The sequence below is a fragment of the Pinus tabuliformis genome, chromosome 8 (assembly GCF_031772625.1).
Source record: "Pinus tabuliformis cultivar Carrire ecotype Pingquan chromosome 8, CPIR1, whole genome shotgun sequence".
In the NCBI taxonomy this organism is placed as follows: Eukaryota; Viridiplantae; Streptophyta; class Pinopsida; order Pinales; family Pinaceae; genus Pinus; species Pinus tabuliformis.
Window position 1 is genome coordinate 1,789,760,017 of NC_142294.1, and position 22,886 is coordinate 1,789,782,902.

The window sequence follows — 22,886 nt, forward strand, 5'->3', positions numbered from 1 at the left end:
AATGCAATTTTTTTAATATTAATCATTTTCCACTTCATATGACCAATATGTTTTTGGGGAACTCCTAGTAATTAAATATTAGTCATGTTTGGTTATTCCTCCTTATTAAATATTCCTATTTGTTTGTTATTGTGCTGAGATTTAATCGTGGTTTAGTTAGGATTTGAATATTAATCAACGAGATGATGTTGGCATAATGTACGTTTTTTTTAATAATTGGTCGTCCACTTCTAATTTATAAGATTTATTTTATATAGGTGTAGTTTAACTTATAAAAAAAAAGCCATTTTTCATGACAATTTTTCTAATTAATTGTAACCAAAATTTGTGAGAGGTTTATCGGAGGTTTTTAAAAACTCTAATTTAAGTAATTTAATCTATAGATTTTGAGTTCCACCCACGGGTTTTAATCACATTATTAAGATTGGCTTTCATTTTAATCACATTAAGATTTGGCCACACTAGATAGTTCTGAATGTTGACCAAATCTTCATAATGTGATTAATGCTAAAGACAATCTCATTAAAATATAATGTTTAATAATGGTGTATTCTAACTTATAGAAAATTTCATTATCATATAATATTTAATAATCGTGTAGTCCAGCTTATAGAAAATATCATTAACATATAATATTTAGTGATGGTGTAGTTTAACTTATAGACGAAACAACCCTTTTCACGAAATTCACCAAAATTTAGTAATACAATTTTAAGATATTTATTTTCAATTTAAAATACATTTTTGAATGTGTAAATGGATTCAACATTGTGAAAATTCCTCGGCACTAGAATTATGGAGAATAAAAAATTTATGTTCAAGCTTTTAGAAATCCCTATAGATTTTGATTAAACAATTTAAACTCAAGTTTTTAAAAATCTCTGTAAGAGTTTTAAAAGTATTAACAAAATCTCTGTGAGATTTTGATTAAACAACTTAAACTCAAGTTTTTAAAAACCTCTGTAAGATTTTCATCAAAATTAACAAGAAAAGATATCATGAAACAACACATTTCGTCTATAAGTTAGAATATGCCCTTCACAATTACATTACTTTTTAATAATAATTGATCAATTATATTAAATAGGGGTAACCTAACATATAGACAATACAATTTGAAGCAATAATGTGATTTTTTGTTGTTTAAAATATATTTTTGGATACATAAATGGAATCGACACCAAGAAAAACCCATGTAGACTCAAATTAACAAACAATAATTAATATTTAATTACTAGGAGTTTCCCCTACCCAAAAAAAAGGAGTTGCTTCATACTGGTGGCTAGAATGTTTCCCACAAGATTTCACATAGTGACCTCTTGTGTTTATTTACATATTATTCCACCTTCAATCAAGTATTTTCGTAAATTTGAGAACAAAGTTATTAATAATAAATCCCAAAGGGTTTTGACAAAGGAAATAATCCTTAAGTGAGTAAAAACTAGTAGAATCCTTGTGATACATCCTTGAATTATTATAATATGATTTGCTCATGACACTCATATTATGAGTCATGATGGTACATATAGTTGGCACACTAAGTGCATGCATGCTTGTATGAGACAAAAATTTCCATTATTGAATTTCATGAGAAGAAATAGCTTCTAATAATTTTGATGAATTATTGAGTAGTGGTATAATTGGAATGAACCCTTCATCATGCAAAGCAATGTGGAAGCATTTGAGGAACAGTGATTCCTACCAATAAATTACAAGATATGGTAGGATTCATTTCTTCTTCCTCCGGGGTTGGTTCGTCATGTATAGCATCTTGTTTTGACGTTTCTTGATCCTTTTCTTCCTCCTCCTCACAATCAATGTAAAATAATTTCTTCTAAGCACACTTATGACCTTTAGTGTATTTGCTATCACAACTGTAACAAAGCTCACTTTCTCCTTTTTCTTCCAAATTTTTTTGTGAAGCAACAACAATTCCATCTTTATAATTGTGAGTGGTAGGATTTCTTGTTGCCATAATTTATTTTTCTTTCCAGCCTGAATGCCTTCTCCTATGAATCAAGTTCCTAAAGACGAACCTCATTTTGAATGTTATCCTTTCAATTCCCTATGAAGACATCAATCCTCTGATTCTCTGGAATATCATTTACCCTTATATTCAATTTTTGGAAGTCCACAATGTTCTCTTCCATTGAACCCTTTAGTTTGAGATTGATCAATTGGCTAAAGAAGGTGTTGCTATTTGTATCCTTATAATGTGTTATCATTTTCTCTAGGAAAATTGACCAAGTGAAAAGTGGTTTACGAGGAAAAAGCACTTTATACCATAAAAAAATTATTTGTTTCTCAATATAAAGATACAATATGTGCCTTTTGTAATAGTTTCACATCATTGATAAAAATGAAATTAACTCCAAACAGATTATAGAAAAATACACATAAAAATCAGAGACAAAATATTGGAGGAAAAAGGCTGAAGCCTCCTGCTTCTCTCTCATTACACATTACAAAAATAATTGAATATAGTGTTACAAATAAATAGATGAGAGACAGTGTTCTCAAGATAGTGTGTGCTATCTTAGACACCTTTGGTTGAGATAATTTCTCACCAGACACACCAATATAGGAGTTACCTAAACTAACTCCTATCTTAGAGGAACAACCCAAGAGTTAGGCACAAATTCCTAACTTGGAATATTTAATTAATTAATTTATTTTGGATTTATTATTGTTTTATGAGAGAGGCTAACATTCCCCCCTTCAATGATAAATCCAAAATAAGAACGAGGAACCATCTTCCAAGTTCTCATGTTGATCCTCAAAAACATTGCCTGAAAAAACCGCCAAAACTGGATGCTGGAAAAAACTCAAATTTGAAGAGAACATGAATCAGCTGCATGCCTGATTCATCTCTGAATGTTGCTTGACAACTCCATCACGTGCCAAGCCGCAAAAGGATCCAACTGTCCTTTGTTTGAAAACAGCATCCGGTGTCCACTGACACAATTTGATGAATGCCCATTGGCGTGTTTGCTGATGATGATTGCCCACTGGCTGAAGATGTCGAAAAACAACTCAATGTTGCTTTTGCTATGATGAAAGCTGCTCACTGCTACTTTGGCTATCGATCGCCCACTGGCGAATTTGCTGATGCTCACTGTTGATGACAAATGCCCACTGGCTGATGAAGATGCCCACTGGCTACTTCGTTGATGTTGTCGAGACTTTCAGTCTGACAACCACTTTTCAATTTCATTGACATTTTCCCCCCTTTGTTAGCTGAAAGGAGAGACAATCTTCTCCAAAATATATTTGAACTCCCCCCCTTCAGGTGTAGGAGAGTTTCACTGTTGTACTCCCTCATTCAACTGCATGAGAGTACCATCATCTGTTCACTGCTGGCTGCACTATGTGTGATTGTAGTCGGTTGTATAACTGAGATAACCGTTTGACTGTGGATGACCATTCCCAAGGATCGATCCATTCATAATGTATCTTCAATCTGCCTGATTTTTGTTGGTTGCAACATTTTTCTGAGGAATGATTGTGCTTGCCACAATGGCAACACAGATGGAGATCAAAACATTGATCTTCCATATGACCGGCTCTTTGAAAATGAGAGCATTTCGATTGAACATGAACTTCAGGTTGCGTGCAATTCGGGTTGACTACCACTTTCTCAGAACCTGCTGAGGTGAGTTGTTCAAGAAATCCTGCACTCACAAACTTAATTGGCTTGGAATAATCTGGGATATGTAAGTTGGTGTCATCAGTGACATATCCTAAGCCTCGTCTATTCTTGTTATTTTGAATTTCTTCCCAGGGCTTGATGAGGGGTTTGGAAGAAATTGGAATTTGATCATGAACAACTTTGACACTTGAAGTTGTTGGGATGAATGACTTATTATCTGGATGGTTCAAAGACTTGAAAGTATTACTCTTTTCTTGCAATTCATTCCTTTGAAGTTGGGACTCAAGTTGAAGAAACTCAATGGTTTCATGTGTTTGTTGTAGATGCCGTGAAATATCAGCAAGAGTTTCTTTGCTGATGTGCACCATGTCTTCATCACTGGAGATGATCAAACTGTGAAGAATGTTTAACAACTGAATATGTTGCGCCATCTGAACTTGCTCACTTGAAGTCAGGCTCTCTTGTCGTAGATGTCGTGCTTTGAACTGTTTCACTTTACTTGAATGATAGGCTCGCTTGCTATGGGACTTGACTGGCACGCTCGCTTGATTTGTTGATCTCAACTTGCTTGATTGGTGTTAGAGTTGAACTTGTTGTGGTTTCTGTGATGGTTGTTTCAAGGAGTTAAAACTCATGGACTCACTTGATTGGTGCTTTAAAGGAAGGGTGTCGAACACTGTCGAAAATGCACCCAAAAAGCTTACAATGATTTCAATGATTCACTACAATGACTCAATTCAAGACGTGGGTGTCGGTTTCAACCGAGAATGCACCCTTACAATTCAATGTGATTTGAGTTTGATTACAAGTTCAACAATGTTGATGTAGACTATGCGCTGAAACGTTGAAGTTTACATTTTCATTAACTTGATTGTAGTGATGTAGAATTTGCTTTGAAATGCTGGAGTTTGTAGATTCATGAACTTGATTATATCGAGTGAAATTGTTTGTTGAGGTAGAATGCCGATGTTGAAAACTTTGATTATTTGTTGTATGTGTGATCTTGATTATCCTTCCTTGAAGCTATTTTGTTACAAGTGTTGTGCTTGCTTTATGTATGCGATATTAGATGAAATTATTGATGTGTCACAACTAGACACAGATCAAAAAGCAAAAACATGAAGCCACAAAACACATGCGCCATCAAACACACATAGTGTACCTTAGATCCCCTTATTCAATTTCGGGCGGATCTAGGACACAATCACCACAAATAATACATCTTTATTGAGTATTGAGATCATCAACCTTTCATCTTTTACAACATTGCCATGAAAGCTTTCTCAAACAATGAGAATTTGACACTCACAAATTTGGAAGGAAATGCGTTCAAAAACCTTACTCAACCTCCTACACCAATGAGCCTTCCACTGAAAAAATGTATCACTCCAAAGCTTTCAAAACATCACCCTTATTACTCCATGACAAATCTTCAAAAAATACTTTTAAAAAGCTCACCTTATCACTCCATTACAAAGCTTTAAAAAATATTTTTATAAAGCTCACCTTATTTCTCCCCAAAACACTATAATTAAAAAATACACTTTTCAATTTCAGCTCCGCTTAAGTTTCACTCAACCATATTCCACTCATCTCTCAAAAACAATTTAATAAACAACTTTACCTTTTCCTTACCCAACGTGACTTATGTATTTAAATCCTCCAAAGTGTTTCTTTTACATATCACCAAGGACTATAAAAGATTTTATTACTGTAATGAAAAGTAATAAAATATATTTTCTTATGCCATTAGAACTTGTGCATCGCTTCATGTATAATGTTTATGAATAACTACGCATAGACCTTGAAGGAAGTGCTTCAATCTTATGCAGGTTTTCCTTTAATCTTGTTTTGTTTTAACCAAAATCTTTGGCCACCATGTATCATTCATGAAGCACATAAATATTTATAAAGAAAATTGTTTCAACTTTTGATAAGTAAAATCATTCTCCGCATTAAAATTACCTGAATCTTCACGCACCGATGCAGCTTCATAAGTCGATGTTTCAGTATCTTCAGGTATGTTTGAGCGAATTAGGCGTGCTTCCAGAACTGTTGTTCAATTTGATGAAGTTTTCAAATGATGCATAGAGACAAAAGGAGCAACTGGGTGAGCTGCCAGAAGCCCAAATGCGTTGCCTCGAACATCCCACTGATGAAATCCAGCTTCTCTAGTAAGAGGAATCCCGAGCTCAGAAATACAGGCATGGAGTCTATCATCACTGCCAAACAACTGAGAATAGCGCTGCAAACAGGCATCCTCCATGTTATTCAACGCCTCCGCCAGAGGATAGCTGATGGCAATGCCACCACCACCGAAAGCCCATGCCGCCGGTCGAGTGCCAAGAATGGTGGGTTTAGAAAGCGGAGCGGGCCATGTGAGCATCAATTATTATAAAAAGAGAAGGAACAACCCATTTCCACTGGACTTTGTATTGTAGCTACTGTATTTTTCGTTTGAATGTTGTTGATATCGACGGGTATTCTAATTTGATGTTCAAAACCGTGCTGACTTCTTCTCCCATTGGTCATTATCTGAATTTCGAGTATCCAACGTGCCCATCTCGGATTTGAACGGTCCAATTGGTGGGTTTTGACAGGAAAAGAAAGAATAGGAATATTAATGGTGAACGAAATGCCAAACACAGGAACGGGAAAGTACCACTGTAGTTTTCTTAAAATTGGGAGCTAGAGATGAAAGAATTGGAAGATGTATATCCATGATCGCTTCAAAAACAGTTCCGATAGATATCAATCACAAATCTTCTTGCACCACTAATTCCCAAAGCCGCCACAACTTTCTTGCTCTTATTCATGTCGATTATAGATCATATCATTGAAAAAAATGAAAAACCCAGCGATTTCAATTTTCGACCTCAGCGGGTACTTTCCAATCCGTGCTCTGATACCACATGATAAAAATGAAATTAACTCCAAACAGATTACAGAAAAATACACATAAAAATCAGAGACAAAATATTGGAGGAAAAAGGCTGAAGCCTCCTGCTTCTCTCTCATTACACATTACAAAAATAATTGAATATAGTGTTACAAATAAATAGATGAGACACAGTGTTCTCAAGATAGTGCGTGCTATCTTAGACACCTTTGGTTGAGATAATTTCTCCTTTGGTTGAGATAATTTCTCACCAGACACACCAATATAGGAGTTACCTAAACTAACTCCTATCTTAGAGGAAAAACCCAAGAGTTAGGCACAAATTCCTAACTTGGAATATTTAATTAATTAATTTATTTTGGATTTATTATTGTTTTATGAGAGAGGCTAACAATCATTAGATCAAAATATTTCTCCATCTATAGTATCCATGTTATGGGATCCTTTCCATCAAACTTCCTCGTATTGATCTTTGGAATACGGTGGGTCTTCAATCCAATATTAGATTCTATAAGCCTTTAAGCCTTCCATGCCTTTCTTCAAATATTCCATGCATTTCTTCAAAGATTCTTTCATACCATCGAAATTAGCTTCCATGGCACATATAAAACTATTATGTTAGCTTCGATCACATTCTTCAAATCATCCATCCCATTTTGCTTACTTGGTGTAAAACCCCTCCCTTGTGTACTAAATTCTCATGTGTACTAAATTATTGTAAACCTAAGCTAAGTTAAAGCTAGGTGTGATACCCGCCCTTGTGTGTTAAACATTTGTAAACCTACCCTGGGTTAAAGCTAGGTGTGATACCCTCGTTTGTGGGATAAACTATTATAAACCTAATCTGAGGAAAGCCAGGTGATATGTAATATTGAAAGAAAATGTGTTATTAAATAAATTAATAAAATAAATCACTTGGGGGTGGAGCACCAAGAGAGAGGAGATTCTTGCCAAATACCATGAGGAATTAGATAGAGTTGAATCTTTAATGATAAAGCTTCTAGATCTGATTCTAGATAAGCTTGGATGGATTCGATATCCATCGGATGGATGGGAGATAAAGATCCATCGAAAATAAGAGATTTGCGGGAGATAAAGGCATGCTTTTATGTGGAAAAGCATCATGGGAGATAAAGACAAGTTTTTTCGAAAAATACCTAGGAAAATTGAAAAGTCCATAAAACTGAGACGTTGCTAATGGTAACTAAATCATGAAAGAGGGTATTAAATACCAAATGCATTGATCAATTCAAGACAGTTAATCCTTGGCAAGATCTTCGACTTGGGGGGGAATCAGAGGTGATTCATGGTTGGGTGGTGGTGTTCCACCCTCCAAGGTGATCTAGGTATGACTAATGTTTGAAATAGCCACAAAGTTATGAGTAAATATTTGCAGATTTGTACGTGGTTTTGCTTAAGTAAAAGCGCATATACATGTTGGTTCACCTCATCAGAGAAGCGTATACAGTATGAAGTATGATATTTGAAATTGCAGTTTGATCTAGCTATTGTTGCAAAGTTCTCTATTCTGCTCTGTGTTCTGGTGACTATGTTTCGCTAATAGGGTTTTAGTGATTGAGTGTTGGGTGATTCAGAGATTGATGATGTAGGTGTAGTTGATGGTTGCATTGCAGTGGTGACTAATTTTGTGCTTTAATGTTGTTGATGGGTCTAATATGAAATTTAGATGAAACGTGGCCTTTAGATTATGGTGTTGTGCTTCAGGAGTATCCAGTATGAAAATTTATGAAACATGGTCTCTCGAGGAAGAGAGAAGGTCGTAGACTTCAGTAGGTGGGCACCTACGTACTTGTAAACATATCAGTCAATACAAGAGCCAGGGGGTTGGAGCTCCCTTCCAGTATTAGCTGGAAAATGCCTTAAGGTTGGAGCCTTTAGTAGGTCCGTGCTTACGTATTAGTAAACATATCAGCTAGTACAAGAGCTAGGGGGTTGTAGCTCCCTTCCAGTAGTAGTTTGAGAATGAGAGAAGGTTGTAGCCTTCTACAGGATGGTGCCTGTGTACTGGTATGGGTCTGCACCAGTACAAGATTGTAAACAGGTTTCTCTTATATTAAAGGAAGATGAAAGTAGGTGGTTTCTTTCCTGCATTAGGTTTCCACCTTATATTATGTTGTTCATGTGTGTTTCTTATGTGTGATGATCTACTCTGTTCTTATTGTACCTGGTTACTATTTATATGGTTAATGAAGTTCTGAAGGACTGATTAAAGATCAACATATGATGAATTAATTGAATCATAAGTTTGCTGGATATACGCTAGTTGCATTAAACATAGTTGTGTGTACACGCGGGTTCCCTTAACTGAAGTAGCATATATGAATCTGATTATGGAAATGAAATAGTTATTGATTTGCTAATACTGATTGCTTGAGTAAAGTGAGACTGAGAATGTTCTTTTAATATGTTCACTATTTGACATTTATACAGAGAACTTCACACCCACTACTCGGAAATTTCTGGACACTCCATGAATATTATCATAGACTTTTATGGACAAATCTAAAACAAGACTTAAGTGTTTTTTCAATAACACTTGTTTGTAATTTCGATATCATCACATTATTTGTGATTGTACTTTTCGAATAAATTAAATAATAAACCTAAATATTCATTCTAAATAGATTTCTGATGGGTCTCCGCCAAATTTTAAACTCATCCACTAAAATATACTAAACATGTATCTGCAAAAAGCGATTTTATTTTCTAATACTAAAATCCAAGTTTTTTCCTGGAGGAAAAAAAAATGCATGCATCTTTTAAAACATGGTGAATCTTTTAACTATTTGGACTAATCTGTTTGTTTGGATCAAATTTACATGCCATTAACTAACAGTTGGCAATAACTTACTGTTCTTTGCCCTTTGAAAACACAAATCAATCAAAACACAAAACCGTCCTAACCATTCCAACAACTAAGAAGGGGATGTTCCTCAACGCAGTCGTTGCTCTCTGGTTTTAATGTATTTTCAAGCTGGGATAGTCTTAGTGCGATGAACTTACCTTGGCATCCTCTGCATGACACCTGGTCCAAATTGGTTGTAGGTAACGGTTACCTTCATGTTTTTATCACCTGTATAGTCATCGCTGTGGCCTAAAAGCATTACCTGCATGCGTTCATACAATGAAAGAATAATCACTATCGCTATAGATTATGTAGTATTCTAGATTTCTAGAATATAGAATTTGATGAAAAATAAAAAAAATTAGTTGCTTAACTATTCCAACACAATCCCTAAATCTACAATCTGCATAAACTATTATTAAATTTTAAAATATTGCTAAAATCGGCCATCAGGCTTTAAGTAAACTTGCCTTGTCATGATAAGTGAAACGGTTGTTGGAAATAGTAATAGCTATGGAAGCAAGCGAAACGTCAATGAGACCGTCTAAGCACCTGGAGAGGGTGTTGTGATCGATCCATATATCTTTAGAACCAGTGATAGATATAGCATCTGGATCCTGTTTTGTCATCCAGGTGACGGACTCCGTCACCTCAACGTTACCCGCGACGCTGGGTTTACAGTCATGGATGTTCAACCCATGAATAATAACGTTGTTCACGTTGTCAAGGCGGATGCAAGGCCCATTACTGATCTCAACATTGGCCCCTCTTCCATCAATAGTCTTGTGGCTTGCAACAGAGAGGGGCATCTGAAGCTTTATGTTCATATCTTTAGCAAAAACAATCCACAGTGGATTCTTGCGGGTCACTCCGTATCTCAAACTACCGGGCAACGGATTTGTGGGATTGTCATCAGGGGTGGTGACGGTGTAGATCTGCCCTCCTTTTCCTCCATTGGCGGCGCTTCCGAAGCCCACAGCACAATCTGCCAACTTCATTCGATTCTGCGCCCAATTTGCATCTCTTCTCCAGCAGTTGTCAATGGCGTTGGACCTGCTGCTTGCAGAAAAAGACATTGAGGCTTGCAACAACACCGAAATCAGACCTAATAACATCCATGCTGCTCCAGCTATGGCCATATCAGGAGTTAAATTCCTAGGATGCATGGATGTGCCTAGTATTGGCAATACGGTGAAATATTTGATGATAGATGGAACTTTATGCAATCAGATTGCATGTGAGTTTATGCAGAACTTGCTTTGCTTGCCATTGTATCTGAAACTTAACTTATATAGTTGCCATCCCATGTCATAACATGGCCACCCGATGTCAGTATCTGTTATTCGTCTCGTCATGGTAATTAATGCCTTAATTAAATGTTAATTATTTTACATTTTATGCTACAACTTTTACCTCCTATAGTGGCTATCTCGTGAGAGTAATTAATGCCCTAACCAAATGTTAATCATTTTACGCTTTATATCATTTTACACTTTATATAACAATTTCTATTTCTTATACCTCGTCATGGTAATTAATGCACTAACTAAATGTTAATCATTTTACACTTTATAGGACAGTTTTTACTTTTTATATCTCATCATGGTAATTAATGCCCTAACTAAATGTTAATCATTTTACACTTCATATGACAACTTTTACCTCCTATAGTGGCCATCTCGTAGTGGTAATTAATTCCCTGAATAAATGTTAATCATTTTACACTTCATATGATAACTTTCACCTCCCAATTCTTTCTATATCTTGTCATGGTAATTAATGCACCAACTATAAATGTTAATCATTTTACACTTCATATGACAACTTTTACCTCCTATAGTGGCCATTTCGTAGTGGTAATTAATTCCCTAACTAAATGTTAATCATTTTACACTTCATATGATAACTTTTACCTCCCATAGTGGTCATCTCGTGTCCTAACATGGTCCATCATCTTAGTATTTTATATATGTTAGTCATGGTAATTAATGCTCTAAATAAATGTTAATTGTTTTTCGTTTCACATAATAATTTTTTAAAGTGCCACTTTTTGGAGTAATTCCGAGATTTCTAGCTAGGATTCTGTGAAATATTTTGTGGTGAAATCTTGATTTGTGTTGTTTAAACTTGCTTTTTTACTACATGTATAGATCCAACAATTTAAAAAATATTTGGGGCACTTTGATTTTACAGAGTTCACTAGTCAAACTTTTACTTTCAATGAATCTCTCTTAGATTAAAATAAACTAGAAAATTGTTCAAAAAATGGCACAATAAAACAACTCAAAGAAGTAAATACTCCTCGTAATTAAATATTAATTATTTTGTGTTAGCATGTAGTTAAGGGTTGTTCAATTAGCATAAGAATATTAATAGATGGGATGATGCTAGGGACCATGCAACTTTCTTAACATTAATCTTTCTCAACTTCATATCACAATTTTTTTTGGGTTTTCGTAAATAAATATTAAGCATTTTTTATTAGTATGTGTAAGTATAAGGGTTGTTTAGTTATAATATGAATATTAATCCATGGGATAGGCTGGGACAATGCAATTTTTTTAATATTAATCATTTTCCACTTCATATGACCAATATGTTTTTGGGGAACTCCTAGTAATTAAATATTAGTCATGTTTGGTTATTCCTCCTTATTAAATATTCCTATTTGTTTGTTGTTGTGCTGAGATTTAATCGTGGTTTAGTTAGGATTTGAATATTAATCAACGAGATGATGTTGGGATAATGTATGTTTTTTTTAATAATTGGTCTTCCACTTCTAATTTATAAGATTTATTTTATATAGGTGTAGTTTAACTTATAAAAAAAAGCCATTTTTCTTGACAACTTTTCTAATTAATTGTAACCAAAATTTGTGAGAGGTTTATCGGAGGTTTTTAAAAACTCTAATTTAAGTAATTTAATCTATAGATTTTGAGTTCCACCCACGGGTTTTAATCACATTATTAAGATTGACTTTCATTTTAATCACATTAAGATTTGGCCACACTAGATAGTTCTGAATGTTGACCAAATCTTCATAATGTGATTAATGCTAAAGACAATCTCATTAAAATATAATGTTTAATAATGGTGTATTCTAACTTATAGAAAATTTCATTAACATATAATATTTAAAAATCATGTAGTCCAGCTTATAGAAAATATCATTAACATATAATATTTAGTGATGGTGTAGTTTAACTTATAGACGAAACAACCTTTTTCACGAAATTCACCAAAATTTAGCAATACAATTTTAAGATATTTCTTTTCAATTTAAAATACATTTTTGAATGTGTAAATGGATTCAACATTGTGAAAATTCCTCGGCACTAGAATTATGGAGAATAAAAAATTTATGTTCAAGCTTTTAAAAATCCCTATAGATTTTGATTAAACAATTTAAACTCAAGTTTTTAAAAATCTCTGTAAGAGTTTTAAAAGTATTAACAAAATCTCTGTGAGATTTTGATTAAACAACTTAAACTCAAGTTTTTAAAAACCTCTGTAATATTTTCATCAAATTAACAAGAAAAGATATCATGAAACAACACATTTCGTCTATAAGTTAGAATATGCCCTTCACAATTACATTATTTTTTAATAATAATTGATCAATTATATTAAATAGGGGTAACCTAACATATAGACAATACAATTTGAAGCAATATTGTGATTTTTTGTTGTTTAAAATATATTTTTGGATACATAAATGGAATCGACACCAAGAAAAACCCATGTAGTACTCAAATTAACAAACAATAATTAATATTTAATTACTAGGAGTTTCCCCCACCCAAAAAAAAGGAGTTGCTTCATACTGGTGGCTAGAATGTTTCCCACAAGATTTCACATAGTGACTTCTTGTGTTTATTTCCATATTATTCCACCTTCAATGAAGTATTTTCGTAAATTTGAGAACAAAGTTATTAATAATAAATCCCAAAGGGTTTTGACAAAGGAAATAATCCTTAAGTGAGTAAAAACTAGTAGAATCATTGTGATACATCCTTGAATTATTATAATATGATTTTCTCATGACACTCATATTATGAGTCATGATGGTACATATAGTTGGCACACTAAGTGCATGCATGCTTGTATGAGACAAAAATTTCCATTATTGAATTTCATGAGAAGAAATAGCTTCTAATAATTTTGATGAATTATTGAGTAGTGGTATAATTGGAATGAACCCTTCATCATGCAAAGCAATGTGGAAGCATTTGAGGAACAATAATTCCTACCAATAAATTACAAGATATGGTAGGATTCATTTCTTCTTCCTCCGGGGTTGGTTCGTCATGTATAGCATCTTGTTTTGACGTTTCTTGATCCTTTTCTTCCTCCTCCTCACAATCAATGTAAAATAATTTCTTCTGAGCACACTTATGACCTTTAGTGTATTTGCTATCACAACTGTAACAAAGCTCACTTTCTCCTTTTTCTTCCAAATTTTTTTGTGGAGCAACAACAATTCCATCTTTATAATTGTGAGTGGTAGGATTTCTTGTTGCCATAATTTATTTTTCTTCCCAGCCTGAATGCCTTCTCCTATGAATCAAGTTCCTAAAGATGAACCTCATTTTGAATGTTATCCTTTCAATTCCCTATGGAGACATCAATCCTCTGATTCTCTGGAATATCATTTACCCTTATATTCAATTTTTGGAAGTCCACAATGTGCTCTTCCATTGAACCCTTTAGTTTGAGATTTATCAATTGGCTAAAGAAGGTGTTGCTATTTGTATCCTTATAATGTGTTATCATTTTCTCTATGAAAATTGACCAAGTGACAAGTGGTTTACGAGGAAAAAGCACTTTATACCATAAAAAAATTATTTGTTTCTCAATATAAAGATACAATATGTGCCTTTTGTAATAGTTTCACATCATTAGTTCAAAATATTTCTCCATCTATAGTATCCATGTTATGGGATCCTTTCCATCAAACTTCCTCGTATTGATCTTTGGAATACGGTGGGTCTTCAATCCAATATTAGATTCTATAAGCCTTTAAGCCTTCCATGTCTTTCTTCAAATATTCCATGCATTTCTTCAAATATTCTTTCATACCATCGAAATTAGCTTCCATGGCACATATAAAACTATTATGTTAGCTTCGATCACATTCTACAAATCATCCATCCCATTTTGCTTACTTGGTGTAACACCCCTCCCTTGTGTACTAAATTCTCATGTGTACTAAATTATTGTAAACCTAAGCTAAGTTAAAGCTAGGTGTGATACCCGCCCTTGTGTGTTAAACATTTGTAAACCTACCCTGGGTTAAACCTAGGTGTGATACCCTCGTTTGTGGGATAAACTATTATAAACCTAATCTGAGGAAAGCCAGGTGATATGTAATATTGAAAGAAAATGTGTGATTAAATAAATTAATAAAATAAATCACTTGGGGGTGGAGCACCAAGAGAGAGGAGATTCTTGCCAAATACCATGAGGAATCAGATAGAGTTGAATCTTTAATGATAAAGCTTCTAGATCTGATTCTAGATAAGCTTGGATGGATTCGATATCCGTCGAATGGATGGGAGATAAAGATCCATCGAAAATAAAAGATTTGTGGTTGATAAAGGCATGATTTTATGTGGAAAAGCATCATGGGAGATAAAGACAAGCTTTTTCGAAAAATACCTAGGAAAATTGAAAAGTCCATAAAACTGAGACGTTGCTAATGGTAACTAAATCATGAAAGAGGGTATTAAATACCCAATACATTGATCAATTCAAGACAGTTAATCCTTGGAAAGATCTTCGACTTGGGGGGGCATCAGAGGTGATTCATGGTTGGGTGGTGGTGTTCCACCCTCCAAGGTGATCTAGGTATGACTAATGTTTGAAATAGCCGCAAAGTTATGAGTAAATATTTGCAGATTTGTACGTGGTTTTGCTTAAGTAAAAGCCTATATACATGTTGGTTCGCCTCATCAGAGAAGCGTATACAGTATGAAGTATGATATTTGAAATTGCAGTTTGATCTCGCTATTGTTGCAAAGTTCTCTATTCTGCTCTGTGTTCTCGTGACTATGTTTCATTAATAGGGTTTTAGTGATTGAGTGTTGGGTGATTCAGAGATTGATGATGTAGGTGTAGTTGATGGTTGCATTGCAGTGGTGACTGATTTTGTGCTTTAATGTTGTTGATGGGTCCAGTATGAAATTTAGATGAAACGTGGCCTTTAGATTATGGTGTTGTGCTTCAGGATTATCCAGTATGAAAATTTATGAAACATGGTCTCTGGAGGAAGAGAGAAGGTCGTAGACTTCAGTAGGTGGGCACCTACGTACTTGTAAACATATCAGTCAATACAAGAGCCAGGGGGTTGGAGCTCCCTTCCAGTAGTAGCTGGAAAATGCCTGAATGTTGGAACCTTTAGTAGGTCAGCGCCTACATATTAGTAAACATATCAGCTAGTACAAGAGCTAGGGGGTTGTAGCTCCCTTCCAGTAGTAGTTTGAGAATGAGAGAAGGTTGTAGCCTTCTACAGGATGGTGCCTGTGTACTGGTATGGGTCTGCACCAGTACAAGATTGTAAACAGGTTTCTCTTCTATTAAAGGAAGATGAAAGTAGGTGGTTTCTTTCCTGCATTAGGTTTCCACCTTATATTATGTTGTTCATGTGTGTTTCTTATGTGTGATGATCTAATCTGTTCTTGTTGTACCTGGTTACTATTTATATGGTTAATGAAGTTCTGAAGGACTGATTAAAGATCAACATATGATGAATTAATTGAATCATAAGTTTGCTGGATATACGCTAGTTGCATTAAGCATAGTTGTGTGTACATGCGGGTTCCCTTAACTGAAGTAGCATATATGAATCTGATTATGGAAATGAAATAGTTATTGATTTGCTAATACTGATTCAGCGCCCCCCCCCCCCCCTCTCAGTACTATTTCCAACAATTGGTGTCGAGCAGGTCCTTTCGTAGAAGCTTGATCTCTTGAAGGAGATCCATAGAGCAATGGGAAAGAAAGCACGTCAGAAGAAGAAGACGGCTCAAAGGAAGAGTGACAGCCTGCCGTTAGGTGAAAGAAAGAATTCAAATTCTGAATCACCTAAGATTGAAGATGAACAAACAAGTGAAGCATCAGATAATATCATAGATCAACAAGATCTATTTAAAAAAAGGGAGAGTGCTGTCAAAGAAGAAGTTACCAGATTAAAATCTCAGCTAGAATGTGCCTTCATAGTACATCAAATGTTGCAGGAGCAAAGTGAAGAACAAGAAAATGAGATTCTCAAACTAAGGCAACAAGTGGAAGAAGGAAGAAAAACATCACGTTGAGGTAAATATCTTGAAAGCTAAATTAGAAGAAAAAGATAAACTATTATGATTTCAAGACAATACTAAGATTTTGGATGATATTCTTAGTAGTCAAAGGTCGCCTGCTATCAAAACTGGTCATGGTTTTTATGAATCTGTTGAAGGTGAATCTAGCTCACAATGTGTGGCAAGGGACTCTCATGCAAAATTTGAAATTCTCACCAAGGAGATGAGAGGTGAGGCCCATCAACAACGAAAGAAAGAACGTCTTCAAAGAAAATCCCTTAATCCTAACTATGGAAGTGATAGACTATTATGTCCTCCGATGAATAATGTTGCATGTTTTATATTTCATAATTTTGGGCATGTTGCAGCAAGATGTAGAAGTAGAATGGTTCAAGACCATCGTACAGAAAGAGCATCACATTCCAGGTAATTTAAGGGGTATTGTTTTGCTTGCAATATGTTTGGTCACAAAGCCATTAACTGCCATAGAAGGAATATGAAATATATGAGACGTTATGCATGTAACAAGCTTGGACATATAGCAAAGGAATACAGGAGAAGATTTTGGGCACCATACGAAAAGTAGAAAACATCATCACAGTTGAAGATATGGAAGAAAAAGGAAATACAATCAGAAAGATGTGGCATAACAAAGGACATGATAGACTCAGAGGGAGATGAAAGTGTAGAACCTTAGTGTTCTAAATCTCATACACAAGTTTAATGAAGACAAGTCGCGTGTGTACGTGAGTTCGAAGCTGCACATTCGCGTATATGTTGGTTTGAGGAAAAAAGTGGGACAGACTCAGGAAAAAGGGTTTGATATGGTTCAGTTAATTAGTTTATTTGTTTGATTATGGTTACAATCTACTAATGATGTGTGGAAATGTGTCGGTACTCATAAGATGTTGTTTAGAAGTACTTTTCATCCTAACTTGATGACGATGATGCCTTGATACTTCTCGCTGATATATGCATGATCATATTTGACATGAATAGATGGCACAGGTTCAGGAGGAGCATATGATTCGACTAATGCAATGTTGGCATTATGGTTATAGGTCTTTGGTGATAATGCTTATGTGGCTAAATTATACATCATGCTACTTATTGTTGGTTGGTCAAGAGAATGGTATTGCAGATTACAGGTTGCTGATGTTGATGAGAGATGCTTATGGTGCAGACCATATGGTGTATTATAGTAGCTAATGACTATCATGGTCTTGTTTAGGTCTTTGGTCTTTGTTAAAAATGTCATGTATTTCTTTTGAAGACCCATGAGTCATATGATGTAATTTTTAAACCCACTTTTCATGGGAAGGATGATGTAACAATGTCTATCTTAGTCATGTATAAACATTTGGTATATCCCCACTTGGTTGGGTGGATGAGTCAAAATGGTGTATCCCCACTTGGTTGGGAGATTGATGTATGTATAAGTGATTGGCGATAGGAATGTCATACTCACTTAGTTGAGTTGTAGAGTCACATTATTCTTTTGAAAAATATCTTTGCAAACTCTGCTTGTGCTTGGGAGGAGCATGGACAGATTGGTACATCTCAGCACGTAAAAAGGAAGAGCTCAATTGGAGATTTCAGCATGTACTCAGGGGGAATATGGAAAAGAGCTAGGGGGTTGTAGCTCCCTTCGAGTAGTAGCTGGAGAAAGAGAGAAGGCTATAGCCTTCTACAGGTGGCTGCCTGCATACAGGTATGAGTCTACACCAGTACAATATTGTAAACAAGTTTTTCTTATATTAAAGTAAGACAAAAGCAAGTGGTTTTTGTCCCGCATTGGGTTTCCACCTTATATCATGGTGCTCATGTGTGTTTCTTATGTTTGATGATTTGTTCTGCTTTTACTACACTTGGTTACTATTTATATGGTTAATGAATTTCTGATGCACTGATTAAAGATCAACATATGATGAATTAACTGAATCATAAGTTTGTTGGTATACGCTAGTTGCATTAAACACAATTATGTGTACATGCCGGCTACCTTAACTGAAGTAGCACATATGAATCTGATTACAAGGACTAAGATGGTCCAAAAGGCATATCGATCATGATCGAATTTGTGAGCTTACTTGGTTCATGAGCATTTAACTGGAATAATAAAATGACCAATGATGGATGATCATAGACATTAATAGTTCCTATTTTTCCAATTCGTCTTCCATCACGGGAAAAAATAAGTGATATATACTTCCTCCAGTTATTGTTCGAGCCGGATGATAAAAATTGGCATGTCCGGTTCTTTCGGGGGATAGATCCATAAAGATCTACTTATCCCAATAACAAAGAAACCTGACCTAAATGATCTTGTATTAAGGGCTAAATTAGCTAAAGGTATGGGACATAATTATTATGGTTATTTAGCATGTATATTCTTTTAATATGTTCAATATTTAGCATTTATACAGAGAAGTTCACACCCACTACTCGGAAATTTCTGGACACTCCTAAATGCTAGATTCCAAGAATATTATCATAGGCTTTTTATGGACAAATCTAAAACAAGACTTATGTGTTTTTTCAATAACAGTTGTGTGTAATTTCGATATCATCACATTATTTGTGTTATGCTCTTAACCTGCAAAGTAATACCCAAACACAGAATATGCGAGAAAAAATACCGAGAACACTGAATATGCGAAGAAAAGATACCCAGAACACAGAATAGCAATGATTTTATTATTCAGAGAGAAATGTTCACAGGCCTCTTCGAGGGGGCAACCTCCAATAGAGCAGAGCTCGATTACAAAAACAAGACACGATACTCCTCGCAGGGAGTCTCTATCCTTTATATATGACTCATACATGCAATACCACGGGCCAATACCGTGGGTTTTATTACCATCTATCTAATATTACCGCCCATTTGCAACTAACTGTGGTCCCGTCATTAATTGCGGGTTAACCACTTACAAATATTAATATGGGCTTTATTGACTCTTGACTATGACGTGATCCCATGAAATAAATAAGGGGGTTAGGGTGGGACCCTAACATGCCCTCCCCCTTAAGACTAGCCTTGTCCTCAAGGCTGAAGCTGCGGAAACTGCTGAAGAATAGTGGCTGGTTCCCAAGTTGCATCTTCCGGGGAGGTGTCTTTCCATTTGACGAGGACCTCCTTAATCATGCGGCCGCGCAGGTGCTTGTCTCGGGTGTCTAGAACCTGTTCGGGTTGAAGCCAGATTGACCCTTCTTCGTCTAATTCAGGTAGACTGGTTTGAACGCGGCAATTGTTCCCAATCACTTTCTTGAGGCATGATACATGGAAAACTGGATGGATTTTTGCCGTAGGTGGCAAAGCCAACCTGTAAGCCACTTCTCCAATGCGCTGAAGTACTTGGTATGGTCCGTAGAATTTTGGAGAGAGCTTTTGACAACCCTTATCTTTGAGTGATGTTTGCTTATATGGTTGCAGCCTCAAAAAGACCTGATCCCCTTCTTGAAATTGGCGTTCTGAGCGATGTTGGTCGGCCTGTTGCTTCATGCGGTTCTGAGCTTGATGAAGATTCTCGCGAAGATGGGCAATCATGGTTGCGCGGTGTTGTAGGAGTTGATCGACTGCTTGTACTTTGGAGCATCCCTTGAGATAAGAAGTAGGGGAAGGTGGAAGTTGACCATATACTGCTTCATAGGGAGTCATTTTGGTGGTGGCATGATAGTTGGTGTTATACCACCATTCAGCCAGAGGTAGCCACTGTGCCCAAAGGTGTTGCTTTTCTGAAGTGAAACACCTAAGGTAGGTTTCTAGACATTTGTTGACAGCTTCGGTTTGACCATCTGTTTGCGGATGATATGAAGTACTGAGTTTGAGTTGAGTGCCTTGTAGTCTGAAGAGTTCCTGCCAAAAATTGCTGGTGAAGATCGGGTCACGGTCGGACACTATAGAAGTGGGCATGCCATGTAATTTGAAGATCTGATCCATGAAAGTTTGAGCAACCAAGGTTGGTGTAAACGGGTGGGGTAGGGCGCAGAAATGAGCATACTTCGACAGTCGGTCCACAACCACCATGATGACTGACTTGTTCCCTGACTTTGGAAGACCTGTAATGAAATCCATAGAAACCTCTGTCCAATTGGAGGCCGGAATGGGCAATGGTTGTAAGGTGCCTGGTGTGTTGATGGTTTCCCCTTTGTGGCGTTGACAGACATCACATTCGGCTACGAAGGTAAGGACGTCCTTTTTCATGCCTGTCCAAAAGATAGATCTTCTGGTGCGAGCATACATCTTCTGAAAGCCCGAATGTCCTGCAATGGGAGATGAGTGCAATTCTGCCAAAAGGCGACTTTTGAGGGTAGATGTTGGTGATATGACGACTATGTCCTTGTAGCGAAGAATATCATTCTACCACGAGTAGCCCGTGCCAGAATTAGGATCTACCTGCAATTGAGAAATGAGTTGGGAGAGCCCTGGGTGTGCAAACCATTCCCTGCGAGCTTCTTCAATCCAGTCTGGAATGGGAAGGGAAATTGCGAGCAGAGTACTTTCCTCCTCAAATTGGCGCGATAATGCATCTGCTACACTGTTGTCTTTCCCTTTCTTGTAAATGATCTCATAATCATATCCCAGCATTTTGGCTAACCATTTGTTTTGTTGTGGGGAGGATAGGCGTTGCTCCAGAAAATATTTAAGACTGTGATGATCTGTGCGGATTTGGAAACGTCGCCCCAATAAGTAAGGTCGCCAGGTCTCGACTGCATGTAAGATGGCCATCATTTCCTTCTCGTAGGTAGATTGTCCCAGATTCCTCCCACTGAGTTGTTGGCTTGTGAAGGCCAATGGTCGCCCTTCCTGCATTAAGACCGCCCCAATACCTGTACCCGAAGCATCACTTTCAATGACAAAGGATTTGGTGAAGTCAGGTAGTGCTAAGACTGGAGTGGTACACATGGCGTTTTTGAGCGCGGTAAATGCCTGTTGTGCTTCCTTGGTCCAGAAGAAGGAATTTTTCTTTAGGAGTTGAGTGAGGGGCTTCGCTATGCAGCCATAGTTGCAGACAAATTTACGATAATAGCCTGTGAGACCCAAAAATCCTCTCAAGCTCTTCAAAGTCTTAGGTTGAGGCCATTCTTGCATTGCCTGGATCTTTTTGGGGTCCACCTTGACACCTTCACGCCCCACAATGTGGCCCAAATACTCAACTTCTTCCATGCCAAACGCACACTTAGACATCTTGACAAATAATTTATGCTTGCGGAGCAGTTGCAAGAGTAGATCTACATGGTGAAGATGTGCCGCCCAGGTGCCACTATAGATGAGAATGTCATCGAAGAAGACAAGGACAAATTTTCTGAGATATGGTTTGAGGATGTGGTTCATAAGACTCTGAAAAGTAGAAGGGGCATTACAGAGACCAAATGGCATGACCAAGAACTCATAATGGCATGACTAGGAACTCATAATGGCCTTCGAAAGATCTCAGACTTTTTTGTTTTTTTTTGGAAAACTCCTAACGGAGTTTTACTCCTTCTTGATCAATACTGCAGTCGCCAAATCCTCAAAATGTTAATGCCGCCAAAAGTCCTGCGAAAATTATAGCCAGGTACAGGAACCCTTCACAACTACTCCGATTTGGTGGATCTGAGAGATCTGAATGGTGGAACCCTTCACAACTACTCCGATCTGGTGGATCTGAGAGATCTGAATGGTGGAACACTGCTGCTACTGATCTGATAGAGCTGTGGGACTGATGTTTGCTGCTGCTACACTTGCTGATCTGGAATAGATGATGTGTGATCCCCCGATAGAAAGGGAACTATGGTCTTGAGGAGTGTCAGGTGCTACAGATCGCAATATACATAAGGGTCTGACAGTAGTACTCGGCCCAATGTTTCAGGGCTTTAACTAAGGAGGATCGACCGTACCCTTAGCCGTACAACCCGACTACCCTATCGTACGGGCGAGTAATCTCTCTGAGTGCTGTTCTCGGTGTACTGTAGCCACAAGACGGCCGAAGTTTTATCTATGGCGAGGCTTCAAGGTAGCTATGGGGCTTCCTATATACCCAGAGGGTACGTGGAAGACAGTCCGTGCGCGATTCTGTCTAATGCGCTACTACTGGAAGGGGTACCCACAGGGGTTACAAGGGAGTCCAACAGATGTGACCACCTCTTGTATTTCCTGCGTGCATGACTCCCCAAATCCGCAGGTTTATGCGC

General features: G+C 36.6%; 1 pseudogene; it reads right to left on the minus strand.

Moving 5' to 3' along the window:
* Positions 1-9,568: 9,568 nt before the first annotated feature.
* Positions 9,569-10,553, minus strand: LOC149243367 (pectate lyase 1 pseudogene; annotated as a pseudogene).
* Positions 10,554-22,886: the final 12,333 nt, after the last annotated feature.